Below are 19,907 nucleotides of genomic sequence, written 5' to 3'. Positions count from 1 at the left end.
TGATACAGTAAATGGTGACAAAGCTTGGTGAGCCCAACCCCTCCGAGGTGCAGCAAATACCCCAAGAGGGATCCTTCAACCCTAGCTCCCTCTAGTGATCAGAAGTAGCACTGCACTGCATTAACACATTCTTGACGTGTGTATATATAGATACAGTGACTCTGTGCTGTCGCCCCAGGACAGGAAGTGTGTTTCTGGTGGGATTAAGCTGTGTGCCTGACACATGCATAATAATTATCACCAATAATAAACAGAATTCCTTCAGACAAGTCCCCAGACCATGTGATTGTGCGGTGATTGCAAAATCACAAATGTGAGAATTCTGTACAAAAAACACATCTTAGATGCTGCTGAATAATCTCCCCTCCCCCAATATACATGGACCCTCCATTATTCATATACTTACCGGCTGTGGTGTAAATGCTGCGGGTGACGTTCCTTTCTCCACCTCGTCCCAGTCAGTTGTCTTGAAAAATGGGTGGCGTCTGATGTCACGTACCATGTATGCCCGTGTTTCCTGGTCTTCCCATAAGAGCTGTAAAAAAGAAAGAAATATGATAAGAAACACAGTGAGAACAACAACAATATGTGACCAATAGAACTCCCCATTGTAATCTTTGATTCTGACAGTGACATATTTCAGCTTCCTTGATTTTGCTTGTAAACCCGCCACTATGTTATGATTGGATGGGGTTGTAGCATGGTACCTGGTATAGTACATGCTCAGGGTGAATATAAGTGAAGGCAGATCCTTCCACTAAGCAGTCAGTGTGATAAAAGTATTGCTATGACCCACATGAATGTGTGGTGGGAAGAATGTAGAGTTGTGTGTTCTGAACTCCTAACAAGGTCTGTATAACCTGGAAAGGGTTTTGTCTGTAAAGAGAAGGTAAAGCTGTGTATACTCACCATAGTTATGAGATCCTCGAGGTGAACATTCCTGTCATTTGGACGAACTCGGTTCTCGGGACGTCCTGGCGCAGTCTCCTGGAGTTTCTTGATCTGTCTGATCTGATGCGCGCTAATAGACATCTCATTCACCATCTCTCCTAAGGAGTAATAGTCCGCTGTGGCGTCGTATGGTTCCCCTTTTATGATCTGTAGAAACACAAGGAGAGAAAAAAGGATGAGAACATTCCTAGGCCAGGCAAAGGCTAGACGGGACTCCATGCTGACATATGTGATGTATGAAGCCTCCCAGGAGTCCTAAAATTGTGCTCAAAATACATCAAACTAAGGCGGAGCTTGTGAATGTTGGAGGTGGGGCTTAACATTTATATATAGTCAAAACTTTTGTTTTCTACATTTTGGATAGAGTACGGAAGGGTTGAGACCCCTGCCAGTTTATTTTTTGCTGTCTGTGTGCCATTGGGGGAATTTCCCTTCACTTCCTGTCCCCGGGATTCAAGAGGAAGTCAAAGGAATTCTCCCAAAGTGAGAGAAACTCTACTCTTAGGATCTTATCCCCAAACAGGTGTCACCATTGGAAGACTTTCCTCTATTCCTGTTCTGGGGACAGCTGTAACATTTTGCATCCTGCTGTATTTTCTTTCTCGCTAACAATGGTCACCAGTACACATAAAGAGTGTGACTTCCCTAATGAGGACACCAATAAAAACCTGAGAGAGGGTCTAACCCTATCCATTTAGTCTGCATTCATACATTGGCATTTTGAGCTGCACATCAAGTGAAGGTTGTCGCCCAAATAAAAGTTCAGGAACTTCTTTTAGGCAGCATGCTTCACGCAATGCGTTTACCACAATTGCAGCGCAGTTGATCACGTGACAATCGCGGCAGAACCTCACCGCATTTTTTAGGTGGGATTCAAAAAAATGGCGTCTGAAATGTACATTGTGCGATTTGTCATTCACACCTGGGTATTTGGAAGTCAAGTTTCAAAATGTCCATGTGTGAATGTGGCCTTAATGAAAGCGGAGCCCCTTAATCTCTTCTCTATATTCCGTAGTAAATATTACAATTCAGTCTAAAATCAAGAATCTTACCTCTGGGGCCATGTAACCGGGTGTACCCGCATATCCTACGACCTTAACGTTCTCAATGACTCCGGCCACTGCGATACCAAAATCACCGATCCTGATGTGACCGTCGCTGTCCAGGAGAATGTTCTCGGGTTTGAGATCTCTGTGAAGAAAAGAAGTGAACCGTTAGCCCTGCATATCCCACATTATAATAAAGAAAGGGTGGACATTGGCTTCTCCTATATCTGCCTACAGGAAGACCTCTGTCCCAGAATTCCCAGCTCCGCCCACCTGCTATATACATCATGAGGAGGTCTTACTCCTCTTGCTGGATTTTATATAAATCCTCCATTAGGCAGAATATGGCATGAGCAGGGAGACTTCTACAGCCGATGGAAGGAGACAGCGCAACTGGGAAGTCTTCCTGATTCAATAAAACCAGAAGCCAAGGGGGGATTGTTAGTCAGCTAATTTAATACTTACCTATGGACAACCGCACGATCATGGAGGTATTGCATGCCGCAAATAATCTCGGCAGTGAGACATCTGAAGGAGAAAGAAAAATATGAATTAGCATTTAGAATCATCACAGACCAATAAAAGGTAAAAATGAAGAGACTTCCCCCTATAGTACATAGGGGTTTAGATGGACGGGGCTCAGTGGGAGTGGCCTGGTTGTGTCACTGCCTGTTCTCATTGGTCAGCCACCCCCAACGCCATCACAACCCGGTCATTGGACTTACCTTATCATGTTGTCTGGAAATGGAGCTGAAGCCTCCATCAGTTCCCGTAGAGTCCCGCCACTCAGGAATTCCATGGCAAAGACTAGATGAGTCTGTTTGAAAATAAGAGATAAAGGTTACATTAGAGACAAGTAAGATTTCACTTTGTGGAGGAATATAGGAAGGCTGGGGGTAAAGTACAGGAATAGGATAAAAAAAAACTGGGAGATAAAAAGACTTACCTCTGTTTGGAATGTTAAATACAGACGAGTGATATATGGCTGGTCATCGCATTTGTCCAGTATGTTATACTCTTCATTTTCATGGACACGATTACATTTTCCCAGTTCAATCATCTTCATCGCCACCTTCTGTTGATTGGAGGGATGGGAGGCCAACATCACCTTCCCAAAGGCCCCTTGTCCAAGTTTTTTATGGATGGTAAAATCTTCCAACGCAACCCTACATGTCCTATCCTCTGCGCCGGATGGGACCGGTGACAATGTCTCCTCCTCTGCGCCGGATGGGACCGGTGAAAATGTCTCCTCCTCTGCGCCGGATGGGACCGGTGAAAATGTCTCCTCCTCTGCGCCGGATGAGACCTGTGAAAATGTCTCCTCCTCTGCGCCGGATGGGACCGATGAAATTGTCCCATGGACTGTGTTGCTGGGCATTGGAGTACCTAAAGATTTCTTACTCTCAATGTCCCTGTTGAAAGAGGCTTCATCTGATGAAGACCTATATATCCATCTCTCTTTGGTGAATAGAGTCACCTGTATTTGTTGGTCCTTGGTGATCGGCATGGCCTGTAATTGCTGATCCTCGGTGATCGGCATGGCCTGTAATTGCTGATCCTTGGTGATCGGCATGGCCTGTAATTGCTGATCCTTGGTGATTGGCATGGCCTGTAATTGCTGATCCTTGGTGATCGGCATGGCCTGTAACTGCTGGTCGTTGGTGATCGGCATGGCCTGTAATTGCTGATCCTTGGTGATCGGCATGGCCTGTAATTGCTGATCCTTGGTGATCGGCATGGCCTGTAATTGCTGATCCTCGGTGATCGGCATTACCTGTAATTGCTGATCCTCGGTGATCGGCATGGCCTGTAATTGCTGATCCTTGGTGATCGGCATGGCCTGTAATTGCTGATCCTCGGTGATCGGCAGGACATGTATTATCCTGTTCTTGCTGGATGGGATCACTTCTGCGTCCTCATCCTCGGTGGATGGGATCACTTCTGAGTCCTCATCCTCGGTGGTTAGGATCTCTTCTGAGTCCTCATCCTCGGTGGTTAGGATCTCTTCTGAGTCCTCATCCTCGGTGGTTAGGATCTCTTCTGAGTCCTCATCCTCGGTGGATGGGATCACTTCTGAGTCCTCATCCTCGGTGGATGGGATCACTTCAGTTTCCTTGTCCTTTGTGGTTTCATCCTGTGGAGTTGGCCCAGTCTGTGTGGTGATTGAAGCCACTGGGGTTTCCTCGCTCTCACTGAAGGATAAAACCACTAGAGTCAGCTCTATTTCATCGGTGGTTGGGTCATTTTTTGCTTCTGGGGAGAAAAAAAAACGATTAAACAATTATTTCTATTCCTGCTATTTACATATCATTTATTGATGTTATACAGAATCTATGGACATATAAAATGGTTGTAAACCTCAGACATGAAATATGAACAAAGTACATCCTTCTATACTGTGTACTTGTTTCTATCCAAAGCAGTTTGTGTGATTTCTCTCTGCTGTCTGGTTCCTCTTTCATCTACAGGACTCAATTCTGACAGCTTTTCCTGATACCAAGAGAAATATGATGGCTAGAGAGGAGAGCTCCAGCACACAGCCTGTGATTGACAACAATAGCTGTGCTTGTTCTCCTTGTAGTGTGTGGAAGGGGGGGTCCTGGGTCCCTTATCTCCAATCAGGACTCAGTGTTCTTCTTCCTGAGCCATTCATTATGTGAATTCAGGACCCCACCCCCTGCTTTGTGATTCTGAGAAATGCCGATAGATTTTGTGTAAATTCTGAGGTTTACAAGTCTGTAGAGGACAGATGGCTGTAGATAAATAGGTACAACTTATGTAGACGGATTTGTTTAATCTCTATCACCCAAGGCCAGTCACTTCACTGGGTATATGGAGGGTGTACAATTACTTTAACCACTTCAGCCCCGGAAGGATTTACCCCCTTCCTGACCAGAGCACTTTTTACAAATTGGCACTGCGTCGCTTTAACTGCTAATTGCGCGGTCATGCAATGCTGTAACCAAACGAAATTTGCGTCCTTTTCTTCCCACAAATAGAGCTTTCTTTTGATGGTATTTGATCACCTCTGCCGTTTTTATTTTTTGCGCTATACACGGAAAAAGACCGAAAATTTTGAAAAAAAATGATATTTTCTACTTTTTGTTCTAAAAAAAATCCAATAAACTCAATTTTAGTCATACATTTAGGCCAAAATGTATTTGGCCACATGTCTTTGGTAAAAAAAATGTCAATAAGTGTATATTTATTGGTTTGCGCAAAAGTTATAGCGCCTACAATCTAGGGTACATTTTCTGGAATTTACACAGCCTTTAATTTATGACTGCCTATGTCGTTTCTTGAGGTGCTAAAATGGCAGGGCAGTACAAAACCCCCACAAATGACCCCATTTTGGAAAGTAGACACCCCAAGGAAATTGCTGAGAGGCATGTTGAGCCCATTGAATATTCATTTTTTTTGTCCCAAGTGATTGAATAATGACAAAAAAAAAAAAAAAATTACAAAAAGTTGTCACTAAATGATATATTGCTCACACAGGCCATGGGCATATGTGGAATTGCACCCCAAAATACATTTAGCTGCTTCTCCTGAGTATGGGGATACCACATGTGTGGGACTTTTTGGGAGCCTAGCCGCATACGGGGCCCCGAAAACCAATCACCGCCTTCAGGATTTCTAAGGGCGTACATTTTTGATTTTACTCCTCACTACCTATCACAGTTTTGAAGGCCATAAAATGCCCAGATGGCACAAACCCCCCCAAATGACCCCATTTTGGAAAGTAGACACCCCAAGCTATTTGCTGAGAGGCATGTTGAGTCCATGGAATATTTTATATTTTGACACAAGTTGCGGGAAAGTGACAATTTATTTATTTATTTTTTTTTTTTTGCACAAAGTTGTCACTAAATGATATATTGCTCACACAGGTCATGGGCATATGTGGAATTGCACCCCAAAATACATTCTGCTGCTTCTCCTGAGTATGGGGATACCACATGTGTGGGACTTTTTAGGAGCCTAGCCGCGTACGGGACCCCGAAAACCAATCACCGCCTTCAGGATTTCTAAGGGTGTACATTTTTGATTTCACTCTTCACTGCCTATCACAGTTTCGGAGGTCATGGAATGCCCAGGTGGCACAAACCCCCCCAAATGACCCCATTTTGGAAAGTAGACACCCCAAGCTATTTGCTGAGAGGCATGGTGAGTATTTTGCAGCTCTCATTTGTTTTTGAAAATGAAGAAAGACAAAAAAAAAAATTTTTTTTTTCTTTTTTTAATTTTCAAAACTTTGTGACAAAAAGTGAGGTCTGCAAAATACTCACTATACCGCTCAGCAAATAGCTTTGGGTGTCTACTTTCCAAAATGGGGTCATTTGGGGGGGGTTTGTGCCACCTGGGCATTCCATGGCCTCCGAAACTGTGATAGGCAGTGAAGAGTGAAATCAAAAATTTACGCCCTTAGAAAGCCTGAAGGCGGTGCTTGGTTTTCGGGGTCCCATACGCGGCTAGGCTCCCAAAAAGTCTCACACATGTGGTATCTCCGTACTCAGGAGAAGCAGCAGAATGTATTTTGGGGTGTAATTTCACATATTCCCATGGCATGTTTGAGCAATATATAATTTAGTGACAACTTTGTGCAAAAAAAAAAAAAAAAAAAAAAATTTGTCTCTTTCCCGCAACTTGTGTCACAATATAAAATATTCCATGGACTCGACATGCCTCTCAGCAAATAGCTTGGGGTGTCTACTTTCCAAAATGGGGTCATTTGGGGGGGGGGTTTGAACTGTCCTGGCATTTTATGCACAACATTTAGAAGCTTATGTCACACATCACCCACTCTTCTAACCACTTGAAGACAATGCCCTTTCTGACACTTTTTGATTACATGAAAAAATTATTTTTTTTTGCAAGAAAATTACTTTGAACCCCCACACATTATATATTTTTTTAAAGCAAATGCCCTACAGATTAAAATGGTGGGTGTTTAATTTTTTTTTTTCACACAGTATTTGCGCAGCGATTTTTCAAACGCATTTTTTGGGGAAAAAACACACTTTTTTACATTTTAATGCACTAAAACACACTATATTGCCCAAATGTTTGATGAAATAAAAAAGATGATCTTAGGCCGAGTACATGGATACCAAACATGACATGCTTTACAATTGCGCACAAACGTGCAGTGGCAACAAAATAAATACATTTTTAAAAGCCTTTAAAAGCCTTTACAGGTTACCACTTTAGATTTACAGAGGAGGTCTACTGCTAAAATTACTGCCCTCGATCTAACCGTCGCGGTGATACCTCACATGCATGGTGCAATTGCTGTTTACATTTGACGCCAGACCGACGCTTGCGTTCGCCTTAGCGCGAGAGCAGGGGGGACAGGGGTGCTTTTTTTTTTTTTTTTTTTTTTCTTTATTATTTTTTTGCTTTTTTATCTTATTTTAAAACTGTTCCTTTCATTTTTTTTTTTTTTTAATCATTTTTACTGTTATCTCAGGGAATGTAAATATCCCCTATGATAGCAATAGGTAGTGACAGGTACTCTTTTTTGAAAAAATTGGGGTCTATTAGACCCTAGATTTCTCCTCTGCCCTCAAAGCATCTGACCACACCAAGATCGGTGTGATAAAATGCTTCCCCAATTTCCCAATGGCGCTATTTACATCCGGCGAAATCTAAGTCATAAAATGCTCGTAGCTTCCGGTTTCTTAGGCCATAGAGATGTTTGGAGCCACTCTGGTCTCTGATCAGCTCTATGGTCAGCTGGCTGAATCACCGGCTGCATTCTCAGGTTCCCTGTTGAGACAGGAGAGCCAGAGAAAAACACGGAAGACGATGGGGGGGGGGGGCATTCTCTCCCACTGCTTGTAAAAGCAGTCTAGAGGCTAATTAGCCGCTAGGATTGCTTTTACATGAAAGCCGACCGCTGGCTGAAAAGAATGATACCAAGATGATACCTAAACCTGCAAGCATCATTTTGGTATAACCACTCAAAGTCGTGAATGCTGTACCTGAAGACAAAAATATGGCTAACAATAAAGCACAGTAAATGGTAAAGTATAAAAAATTGCATACCTGAAAAGCAAACATGATAAAACATAATAACAATAAAACATTGCAGAATAGAATACAGTAAAAAAGAGCAGAACAATAGAGAGAATAGAGAGAGAGAGAATAGAGAGAGAACAATAAAACGACAACTATTACTTTTTATTTTATATTTTTGTTTGTGTTTTTTTTTTTTTTTTTTACACTTTTTTTGTAACTGTAACTTTTATAACTGTAACCGGTTCCAGGTTCGGGTCTCTCAAAATGCGATGGCATCTTGGGAGACCCTGTGAAAGTGTGTCCTAGTCTGTGCAATGCTGTACCCTACGCTAATACTCAGCTAGTGAATGGTAGCATTCAAAACATTCACCAATGCAAAGACCAGGATTGTCAGGACAGGAGGGACAATAATAGCGGGTGTCACGCCTATATCCGCGCTTACTGCAGACACGACATCTTTTTTGGGGGAGTTCGTTGGGTAGGGGTACTAGGGGGAGGACATAAAGAAAATGCCTCTCATGCAGCCGACTGCATTTGGTTGGGGATGTGAATGGGGGAAGTACGGGCGCTGCAGAAGCGGTGGGTTCCCAATTAGGATTGGCGAATGCAGCAGGAAGGGCACTATGGGCACGACGGGCCTGTGTTTGTCTTCTTGGTGGCAGCGGGACACTACTTGTGCTTGCCACCTCACCAGCTTGAACTGCACTTATGGGACTCGCCACGTCACCAAGTGTTACTGCAGTGCTGGTTTGACTACGACCGGGGTGTACTAGGCCGCTGGCGCTTGCCAGTTCACCAAAACGCTACCAAAAAAACTGTTAACGATCGCAGGGATCAGGCCTGACTCTGCGAACGCTGCAGTTATGCGTTTAGTGTTTTGTAAGTGACAGTGATCGATCGATACTGCACTTGGGTGGGCTGGGCTGGGCCGGGCGGAGGGGCAAAACGCAGGTGCTAGCAGGTATCTGGGCTGATCCCACTAACACTGCGTTTTTGGGAACCCTAAACTGCTGGGGATGCCAGTATAGATCTGATCGGATCAGATCAGATATTGATCAGTTCAGATACTATACCACTAAGGGAGGTGTACGGTGCGTGCGTGGGTGTTAGCGCTACTGGCACTAACCTGACGCTGCCTGGGGTTGGTGCTTGCCAGTTCACCAAAACGCTACCAAAAAAACTGTTAGCGATCGCAGGGATCAGGCCTGACTCTGCGAACGCTGCAGTTATGCGTTTAGTGTTTTGTAAGTGACAGTGATCGATCGATACTGCACTTGGGTGGGCTGGGCTGGGCCGGGCGGAGGGGCAAAACGCAGGTGCTAGCAGGTATCTGGGCTGATCCCGCTAACACTGCGTTTTTGGGAATCCTAAACTGTTGGGGACGCTAGTATAGATCTGATCGGATCAGATATTGATGCGTTCAGATACTATACCACTAAGGGAGGTGTACGGTGCGTGCGTGGGTGTTAGCGGTACTGGCACTAACCTGACGCTGCCTGGGGCTGGTGCTTGCCATTTCACCAAAACGCTACCAAAAAAACTGTTAGCGATCACAGGGATCAGGCCTGACTCTGCGAACGCTGCAGTTATGCGTTTAGTGTTTTGTAAGTGACCGTGATCGATCGATACTGCACTTGGGTGGGCTGGGCCGAGCCGGGCGGAGGGGCAAAACGCAGGTGCTAGCAGGTATCTGGGCTGATCCTGCTAACACTGTGTTTTTGGGAACCCTAAACTGCTGGGGACGCTAGTATAGATCTGATCAGATCAGATATTGATCCGTACAGATACTATACCACTAAGGGAGGCGTATGCTGCGTGCGTGGGTGTTAGCGTTACTGGCGCTAATCTGACGCTGCCTGGGGCGACGCATATCACCGCCGGGCGATCAGGGGGCTAAATCTTTATTCGGCGGGTGCCCTGACACTATAAAAAATAAACAAACTAACCAGCGTCACCCGTAACGGTTATACAGTGATCAGTGGTGAAAGGGTTAACTAGGGGGCAATCAAGGGGTTAAAACATTTATTAGGTAGTATATGGGGGTCCCTGTCGCTATAAAACGCTGACGGCGAACCTAAATATTTACCTCACTAACTAGCGTCACCAGCGACACTAATACAGCGATCAGAAAAATGATCGCTTAGCGACACTGGTGACGGGGGGTGATCAAGGGGTTAAAACTTTATTAGGGGGGGTTAGGGGGGTACCCTAGACCTACAGGGGGTAATACTAACTGTCCTAACACTGTAAATGTCACAAACTGACACCAATGCAGTAATCAGAAAAAAAAAAAAAAAAAAAAACCTGCTGGTGTCAGTTTGTGACAGGGGGGGGGGTGATTGGGGGGGGATCGGGGGGCGATCGGGGGGGGGATCGGGGTGTTTTGTGTGCCTGGCATGTTCTACTGTGTGTGTGTGTGTTGTGCACTCACATTGCAGTCTTCTCTCCTCGGCCCGGAACGGAAAATACCGAGCCGAGGAGAGATGACATCATTTCCTCTGCCTCTGTGTACAATACAGAGGCAGGGAAATGATCCCATTGGCTGAGAGCGATCGCGAGGGGGGGGCCACGAATGGATGGCCTCCCCCTCACCTCCGATCGCCGGGGGAGATTTGCCGACCGCCGCTGGCACCGGGGGGGGGTCCGATCGGACCCCCCACCCGCGGGCAGGCAAGGACGTACATGTAAGTCCTTTTGCCTGCCCGTGCCATTCTGCCGACGTATATAGTCGTGCGGCGGTCGGCAAGTGGTTAAATGTGTTTCCTTTTATATATGTAAGTGAATGCCGTTGGTGTTCTTGAAATGATCTTGTGTCACTCGTCTCTCTTTATCTGCTACAGGAAGGCTCCTAATGGAGAGATTTCCCTTCATTATCGGTTCTGTATACACAGCAAGACTTGGGAAGAAATATCTCAGTCCTCTCCTAAACCGTTGTCACCGGAAGCCGTGTCCCCATCAGAAGATTTCCCCTCTATTCCTGTCCTGGTAGATCTTCCATCACTTTCCATCCTGGTGACATTGGTGATCAGGACTAAGGGAGAGAATGATTCTCCCTAATAGGGACCTGCCAGGGGTTCTACCAATTCCCTACTCTATATAGTTACCCTTTTAGGTGTATATAGCAGTGACCCCAGTGTATGTAGTAAATATGTAGGTGACATACATTATATTACTGTATAGTGCTTGCATTATTTTTCTCTAATATAATACTTACCAGTAGTGTAATTTGCATTTTTTGATTGACGAATAGGTCCATGCCTAACTGCCCCATGCTGCCCCCTTTTGGGGGCAGGCGATTGGAGCTTTGTGGCTGGTTGGCGGTCCTCTGCTGAGGGTCCCGCTCTCCCCTGTGTTGCTTCCTCTTGGATGTTATTCAGAGGTCCAACTTTATTATTTTTCCTAAATAGCCATTTAACTGCCCCATGCACACCCCTTTTGGGGGCAGGTGATTGGAGCATTGTGGCTGGTTGGCGGTCCTCTGCTGAGGGTCCCGCTCTCTCCTGTGTTGCTTCCTCTTGGATGTTGTTCAGAGGTTCAACTTTATTATTTTTCCTAAACAGGCGCCTAATTACCCCATATACACCCCTTTTAAGGGTAGTAATCTGGGGCTGTGCGGCTTGTTGGCGGTTCTCCATTGAAAATCCCGCTGGAAATCTGGTTAGTTTAGCGCAGTTCATTATTGAATAATGAGCAATGCTTAAGACAAAGAGCAATCGCTTCCTTCTCCTTCAAAGGAAAAACTCTGTCTGAGCCTCCAACTGCCGGGAGCTTGTTTTATCTGAAGCTCTGCCTCTATGACATCACATATGCAAATGAGGTATGTTGTCATGGCAACTCAACTGCCGCCAGACAAGGCACACAGCAGCTGTGTAGCCATGACAATATGGAAATGAGATCAATTCTCAACTGGTAAACAACTTCAATTTTTTTGGTATTTTTTTCTAATAAATATAGATTTGGGACATCCGTGGTTTTATTTAAACATGCTTTCTTTCATGTTTAATGAATCCAGTCTATAATAAAATCATTTTATTCATGTCTGTAGACTTAATTCACATCAGCATCTCAGCATTTTTAGCTCAGTGACCTTTCAAATCTGCTGGCTGTTTGCAAAAAAAATAACTGACGCTTTTTAAAAAAAAAAATTTACAAACACACATCAGTTATTTAGGGGGGTCCTTATTTCTAGTCATAGTATATGTCCAGTACAAGCCTGTAATACTTAATACTGTAATACATTACCAGTCCATTCCTCACCATACAGGGCTCTGATAGTTGGACTGACAATCATTCCACCATACAACACCTAATAAATCCGATATCATTTTATGCAGATAGATAGAGCTCTCTTGTGGTGGGATTTCATAGGCACTTTTTTTAATAATTTCTTTTTATATATAAAAGGGAGAAAACTGAATTAAAAAAAAAAAATTCTATTTTTTCTATTATGAAATATTGGAAATAAATAATCTTTATAGATGTAATGTATTCCACTGAGTGTCTTTGGCAAAGAAATAAACAAAATCGGTGTCTGTCACTTACTCTGTGTCAGAGTTCTGATATTTTGAGCATTCCGCTTTCTCTGACTTCCTGGTAAAAAAAAAAAAATTCTCCACTAAAAATGGGGGAACAGAGCGATCACCCCAACATGAGCCCTTCCTGGAGACTGGCCACCCCAAGGGGATCTCTCATTTTTTTAAGAGGGAGTAAAAAAATAAATGATGTCACCCACTGAAGCCAAGAGCAAGTCCTCCGCTGGGGTTTGTTTACAGGAGATGCAGTCAGGTGTGTTTTTCAAATGCAGCAAAAAAAAAAAAAAACGCAGAAAAAATGCATATTCAAAGGAAATAAATGTATTCCAATGAGCCGAGTTTACACCATTGCAGTGTTTATTAGAAGTGCAGCATTTTTTCACACTAGAGCCCACTGCAGACATGTACTGTATAATGGCATGCAAATGTGTAAATGCAACTAAAATAAATTTAAATAAATGAAAAAATTGATTCCAAAGATGTAAAAATGCAAAGGCCAGATGTCCTCTGTAAACCCCAAACATCCCCCTCCCCCAGAACATCGCAGTGCACCTCAACACACGTAATCACACTGCTATTGGTCAGTCCTCTGGAAGTGTTGTAGATCATATATAATGGAGCTAATAGGCTACTCAAATACAGTGGAACCTCGGATTACGAGCATAATCCGTTCCAGGAGAATGCTCGTAATCTAAAGCACTCACATATCAAAGCGAGTTTTCCCATTGAAGTCAATGGAAATGAAAATAATTTGTTCCGCATTGACTTCAATGGGATGCAATACCGCATGCGGCCAGAGGCGGGGGGGGGCGCCGGAGAGCCTCGGAAATGGCCGAAAAGGCCCTAGCACACTTCAGCGGACCTCGGAAAACCTCGGAAAGACTCCGTTCACGAGTCTTTGCCGAGGTCAGCCGAACTGTCCTCGGGCATTTCCGTACAATTCCGACGATCGGCGACTTTCGGCTCTGCTCGGCCCCGGCGCCCCCCCCCACCTCCGACCAAAAGCGGTACTGCACACCGCTTTCGGCCTCAATCCTGCTCGTTTTGCCAGACAACACTCACAAACCGAGTTAGGATTTTTAGAAATACAGTGCTCGGTTTGCGAAACGCTCGTTAACCACGTTGCTCGCAAACCGAGGTTCCACTGTACGATGTAATATAATTATAATTACCAGTTTAAGATGTTGCTTTCCTACATGAACAAGAGAGTGATAATCATAAGGATCAGTAATCCCCAAGATTTGTATGGTGAGTATATCAGAAAACCTGTGACACCCAACAAAACAAAATCAGAACACAAACATCACAATTCTATCCATCCCATATATGCCCCAGCAGCTAAATTAAGAAATTCTCTTCATCCATACCTAATACAAGATAACATTATTCAACATCCATGCGGATCAATAAGTATCCCAACAGGGAACTTTCTTCAGCCGTGTCCCACAATCAAGACCGATGGATTTAAGCTTATGGGAATATAAGGCAAACAAACACAGATAAGTCAATACTTCCACAAGGAGCCACACCAGACTTGACCATTCATTTGTTATGTAGAGGGCTAGAATCCCCCACAATAGATAGCCAAACCAGCCACATGGTGAGCACTCACCTAAGAGGATGTCCGCCTGTAAATAACACAGTACAAAGCACTGGGTTCAGAATTTCCGGGTTTCTCATGTGTTAAACCGCCCCAATATACCAAACCATCTGTAACAATAGGCATATTCCTGTGTTGCCCACTCTATGGACGATTGAAATTCAAAAGGAATGTAGCAAGGTCCCAGGCCTCCTTCGGTCTAACGAGAACCTCCAGGGCCAGAGATAGCTGACATCCTTCTGTATGTGGTGGGTTGTGAGCCATGGTGGGTGCAGAGTAGTTAAAGTTTTTGGGGCGCCAGACACTTCTTGGATGCAAAAGAAAGTTTATTTTTCTTAACAAACCTTTTCTTAGACGAGAGAGAGGGCTAGGGTCAGGACACCCTTAGGTGGTGGCAAGTTCAATTGGCAGACTCCAAAACTTCAATAGGAGGAGAACCATGCAGGGAAAAGTATCCAGCAAGACACCACATCTGCATGTGCAGGAATTCTGTCTCCTATGGCAACAGTCTTAACAGTTCATAACACAAACGTAACAGTTCTGTCACTTTGACTACAATCGCTCCTTGTAGTTCTTTAGCCCACTGAGCTCCCGGTCTCTCACTAGAGCCTATGATTTACGGCCACTGAATCCCTTGAGCTTCTCTAATCTTCATGGTGGTATCTTCCTCAAGCGTCACCCCTGTTTCTCTGCTGGCTCCCTAGCTTGGCACTCTATTTACTTCTCAAGCTTCACCCCGCTGGCCTGCTCGGTCCCCTGGCTTGACACACAAGACTGCTCTGCAAGCGTCACCTCCGCTGGTTGGGTCCCTGACTTGATACCCACTGAAGTTTCCCGATTCTTTACCGTCCCCGGTTGGTGAGAATGCTGCTCCAGTACTTGTTTCAGGTACTCACTGTGGTCCCTGGTAATAAGGCGGATAGTCCCTTCCTGGCGACAGCTTCCCCTCTACCCCCGACCACGACAGGTTCTCCGGCCGGCAGAACCGTCACTTTTGGTTGGACTGCAAGCCTCAATCCCAACCGTGCGCTGCTCTTTTGCTTCTGGATAGGCCCTCAGACAGCCTAGCAGCCAGATGTGCCTGGGATAGGCCCAATCTCCAGCCTAGCAGCCCGGGCAATACAACACACATCCACCTAGACAGCCGTCCAGGTGGCACAGAACACAGAATGCCTTGCAAAAGTATTCACCCTCCTTGGCATTTTTCGTGTTTTGTTGCCTCACAACCTGGAATTAACATGGATTGTTTGAGGATTTGCATCATTTAATTTACAGAACACGCCCACAATTTTGAAGATGTGTATTTTTTTTTATTGTGAAGCAAACAACAAATAGGGCAAAATAACAGAAAAAGTCAATGTGCATAACTATTCACCCCCCTAAAGTCAATACTTTGTAGAGCCACCTTTTGCGGCTATCACAGCTCCAAGTCACTTTGGATAAGTCTCTATGATCTTGCCACATCTTACCACTGGGATTTTTGCCCATTCCTCCTTGCAAAACTGCTCCAGCTCCTTCAAGTTGGATGGTTTGCACAAGCGAAATAATAAAGGGGAGAATGTGACGTTATTGATGTAGCTATGTAAATAGTTGTTTTTCTGGTTGGACAAACTGCACTGAATCCTATAATGCACTGAAGACTACATTTGTAATGTACTTCGAGAAAAAATGCTTGTAATGTACCTTTGCAAACTAAATAAAACTTTGTTGGATAAAAAAAAAAGTTGGATGGTTTGCGCTTGTGAACAGCAATCTTTACGTCTGACCAAAGATTTTCTATTGGATTGAGGTCTGGGCTTTGACTAGGCCATTTCAACACATTTACATGTTTGCCCTTAAACCACTCAAGTGTTGCTTTAGCAGTGTGTTTGGGGTCATTGTCCTGCTGGAAGGTGAACCTCCGTCCTAGCCTCAAATCACACACAGAGTGGTACAGGTTTTGCTCAAGAATATCCCTGTATTTAGCACCATCCATCTTTCCCTCAACTCTGACCAGTTTCCCAGTCCTGACTGCTGAAAAACATCCCCACAGCATGATGCTGCCACCACCATGTTTCACTGTGGGGATGGTGTTCTTTGGGTGATGTGATGTGTTTGGTTTGCACCAGACACTTTGATGGCCAAAAGGTTCAATTTTAGTCTCATCAGACCAGAGCACCTTCCTCCATACATTTTGGGAGTCTCCCACATGCCTTTTCGCAAACTCAAAACGTGCCATTTTGTTTTTTGCTGAAAGTAATGTCTTTCTTCTGGCCACTCTGCCATAAAGCCCAACTCTATGGAGCGTACGGCTTATTGTCGTCCTATGTACAGATACTCCAGTCTCTGCTGTGGAACTCTGCAGCTCCTCCAGGGTTACCTTAGGTCTCTGTGCTCCTCTCTGATTAATGCCCTCCTTGCCCGGTCCGTGAGTTTTGGTGTGCGGCCGTCTCTTGGCAGGTTTGCTGTTGTGCCATGTTCTTTCCATTTGGTTATGATAGATTTGATGGTGCTCCTAGGGATCATCAAAGATTTGGATATTATTTTATAACCTAACCCTGACTTGTACTTCTTAACAACATTGTCCCTTACTTGTTTGGAGAGTTCCTTGGTCTTCATGGCAGTGTTTGGTTAGTGGTGCCTCTTGCTTAGGTGTTGCAGCCTCTGGGGCCTTTCAGAAAGGTGTGTCTATGTAATGACAGATCATGTGACACTTAGATTGCACACAGGTGGACATCATTTCACTAATTATGTGACTTCTGAAGGTAATTGGTTGTACCAGAGCTTTTTATGGGCTTCATAACAAGGGGGGTGAATACATACGCATATGCCAATTATCCGTTTTTAATTTCTGAAAAATAGTTTTATGTATATATTTTTCTAATTTTACTTCACCAACTTAGACTATTGTGTTCTGATCCATCACATATAATTCAGATTAAAAAAACATTGAACTGAAGGCTGTAATGTAACAAAATAGGTAAAAAGCCAAGGGGGGTGAATACTTTTGCAAGGCACTGTTGATCACCTGACTCCACCCGAATAAATAGGCTCTCCCAGCAGGCCAAGGGATCCAAGAAAACCCCTGCCCATTGGCTGAGATACCCCATATACCCATAACCTGACCTTGCATTGCACTTCTCATATCTAGCACCACCAAGTACCCAGCCACCTAGTGGTAGAAGAGAAAAGTGCAACAAGGCCAAACTTTGGGGGAAATCAATAGATCTCTAACAATCAACCAGGATAACTAATCCTGGCAAGTAAATTTGTGAGGAGCTCCCTGACTAAACTCCAGGGTGCTACAGGAAAAAAGGAAAAGAGTTAATTCATTTGCTGTTTTTTTGTGATGTTTTGTAATAACATATTTTATACTTTAACTTGAATGTGATTTAGTCCTTCTCCAGTACCGGTAAAATCCGTTAGCTTTGGTTTATTTTATTTTTTTCTCACCCCTACCACCCATTATATACAGTAGATATCAGATCCTTTAAAGCGGAGCTCCAGTCCCCATAAACAATTTTTAAAAAAAGGCTGTCCTGATTTTGTTATTACTTGTACATTTCAATTAGAATTCTGTTAGAACAGTATTGATGCTGATTATTTCTAAATCTTTAAAAAAAGTACCTGATCTCAGTGGCCATCTATGATGTGGGCATCTGAAGCCCACTTCTGTCTTTTTCCGGGATTTTGGTGCAGCTGGCTACCCAGCATGCACCTCCCGATCTCGCGCCTGTGCAGTAATGATACCGTGCAGCTCAGTTGATTGCAGGCTGTCATCTATTTAAATACCGCAAGATTTTATTAGGCTTCCCAAAGACTCCTGGGATAGATGACGCCGGTATCCCAGGAGTCAATGGGAATCGCCTAATGACATAATCGCCTGGGCGGTGGGGACAGGAAGTGCCGCCTGAAGATATTCAAAAAGGTATTTAGAAGCAAACAAAAAGAAAATGCCATTTAGCACTTTACACGGGCGGGTGGGGTGGGGTGGGGGGCATTGGAAACATTGAAAGTGTAAAAAAAGACTGGAACTCTGCTTTAAGTCCTGTAAAAGCCGCGTACACACAAGCAGAAAGTCCGACAGAAAAAGTCAGACGGAAGCTTTTTATCGTCTGTTCCGAGCATGTGTATGCCTCATCAGACTTTTTTTTTTGAAAATTCTGACGGACCCAGAAATGGATCATATTCTAAATATTTCCGACGGAACCAATTCCCATCGGGAACGTGGGACCAAAAATGACGCATGCTCTGAAGCAAGTACAAGACGGAAGCTATTGGCTACTGGCTATTGAACTTCCTTTTTCTAGTCCCGTCATAAGTGTTGTACGTCACTGCGTTCTGGACGGTCGGACTTTGGTTTGACCGTGTGTAGGCAAGACCACTTGAATGGAATTTCCTCGGAGAAACCTTCAGAGTTTATTCAGACGGCAAAACCGGTCGTGTGTACGCAGCATAAGTTGTGAGGTGGGGCCTCCATGGATCAGACTTTTTCCAGCACATCCCACAGATGCTCAATTGGACTGAGATCTGGAGAATTTGAAGGCTGAGTCAACACTTCAAACTCATTGTTGTGTTCCTCAAACCATTCTTGAATTCCTCAGACCGGGCCACCTTCATCCATTGCTCCGTGATCCAGTTCTGATGCTTATGTGCCCATTGTAGCCACTTTGGCTGTGGACACGGGTTAGCATGGGCACCCTGACTGGTTTGCGGCAACACAGCCCCATACACAACAAGCTGCAATGCTCCGTGTTTTCTGACACCTTATTATTAGAACCAGCAACTTTTTCACCAATTTGTGCTCCAGTAGCTCTTCCCTTGAATCAGAATACACAGGCCAGTCTCCCTCCCCATCCCCATCAGTGAGCCTCCCCCCCCCCCACCCCCATCAGTGAGCCTTCCCTCCCCACCCCCAACAACGAACCTCCCCTCACAACCTCCATCAATAAGCCTTCCCTCCCCACCCCATCAATGAGCCTTCCCTCCCCACCCCCATCAGTGAGCCTTCCCTCCCCACCCCCAACAACGAACCTCCCCTCACAACCTCCATCAATAAGCCTTCCCTCCCCACCTCCATCAATGAGCTTTCCCTCCCCACCCCATCAGTGAGCTTTCCCTCTCCATCAATGAGCCTTCCCTCCCCACCCCCATCAGTGAGCCTTCCCTCCCCACCCCCATCAGTGAGCCTTCCCTCCCCACCCCCATCAGTGAGCCTTCCCTCCCCACCCCCAACAACGAGCCTCCCCTCACAACCTCAATCAATGAGCCTTCCCTTCCTACCTCTATCAATAAGCCTTCCCTCCCCCCCTCCATCAATGAGCTTTCCCTCCCCATCCCCATCAGTGAGCCTTCCCTCCCCACCCCCAACAACGAGCCTCCCCTCACAACCTCAATCAATAAGCCTTCCCTCCTCCCACCTCCATCAATGAGCCTTTCCTCCCCACCTCCATCAATGAGCTTTCCCTCCCCACCCCCATAAATGAGCCTGCCTTCCCTCCTCCCACCTCCATCAATGAGCCTTCCCTCCACACCCCGACCAATGAGCCCCCCCCCCACCCCATCAATGAGCCTTCCCTCCCCACCTCCATAAATGAGCCTTCCCTCCCCACCTCCATCAATGAGCCTTCCCTCCCCACCTCCATCAATGAGCCTTCCCTCCCCACCTCCATCAATGAGCCTTCCCTCCTCCCACCCCCATCAATGAGCCTTCCCTCCCCACCTCCATCAATGAGCCTTCCCTCCTCCCACCCCCATCAATGAGCCTTCCCTCCCCAC

At 45.1% G+C, this 19,907-nt stretch overlaps 1 long non-coding RNA gene across 3 annotated transcripts in view; it reads left to right on the top strand.

Annotated features, from left to right (window-relative positions):
* LOC141107411 (uncharacterized) overlaps nucleotides 1–19,907 on the top strand; it is a 41,666-nt gene that overhangs the window by 11,048 nt on the left and 10,711 nt on the right. The window contains exon 3 of one of the 3 annotated variants that reach the window (XR_012235889.1): nucleotides 10,859–14,948. The exons of the other annotated variants lie outside the window; for them this stretch is intronic. This is a non-coding gene — a long non-coding RNA (uncharacterized lncRNA). Of the gene's footprint in view, nucleotides 1–10,858; nucleotides 14,949–19,907 lie in introns of those variants that run through there. 3 annotated transcript variants of the gene reach the window in all.

The sequence above is a fragment of the Aquarana catesbeiana genome, linkage group LG09 (genome assembly GCF_042186555.1).
Source record: "Aquarana catesbeiana isolate 2022-GZ linkage group LG09, ASM4218655v1, whole genome shotgun sequence".
Taxonomy (NCBI): Eukaryota; Metazoa; Chordata; class Amphibia; order Anura; family Ranidae; genus Aquarana; species Aquarana catesbeiana.
This window is presented reverse-complemented; position numbering and strand designations above follow the sequence as displayed.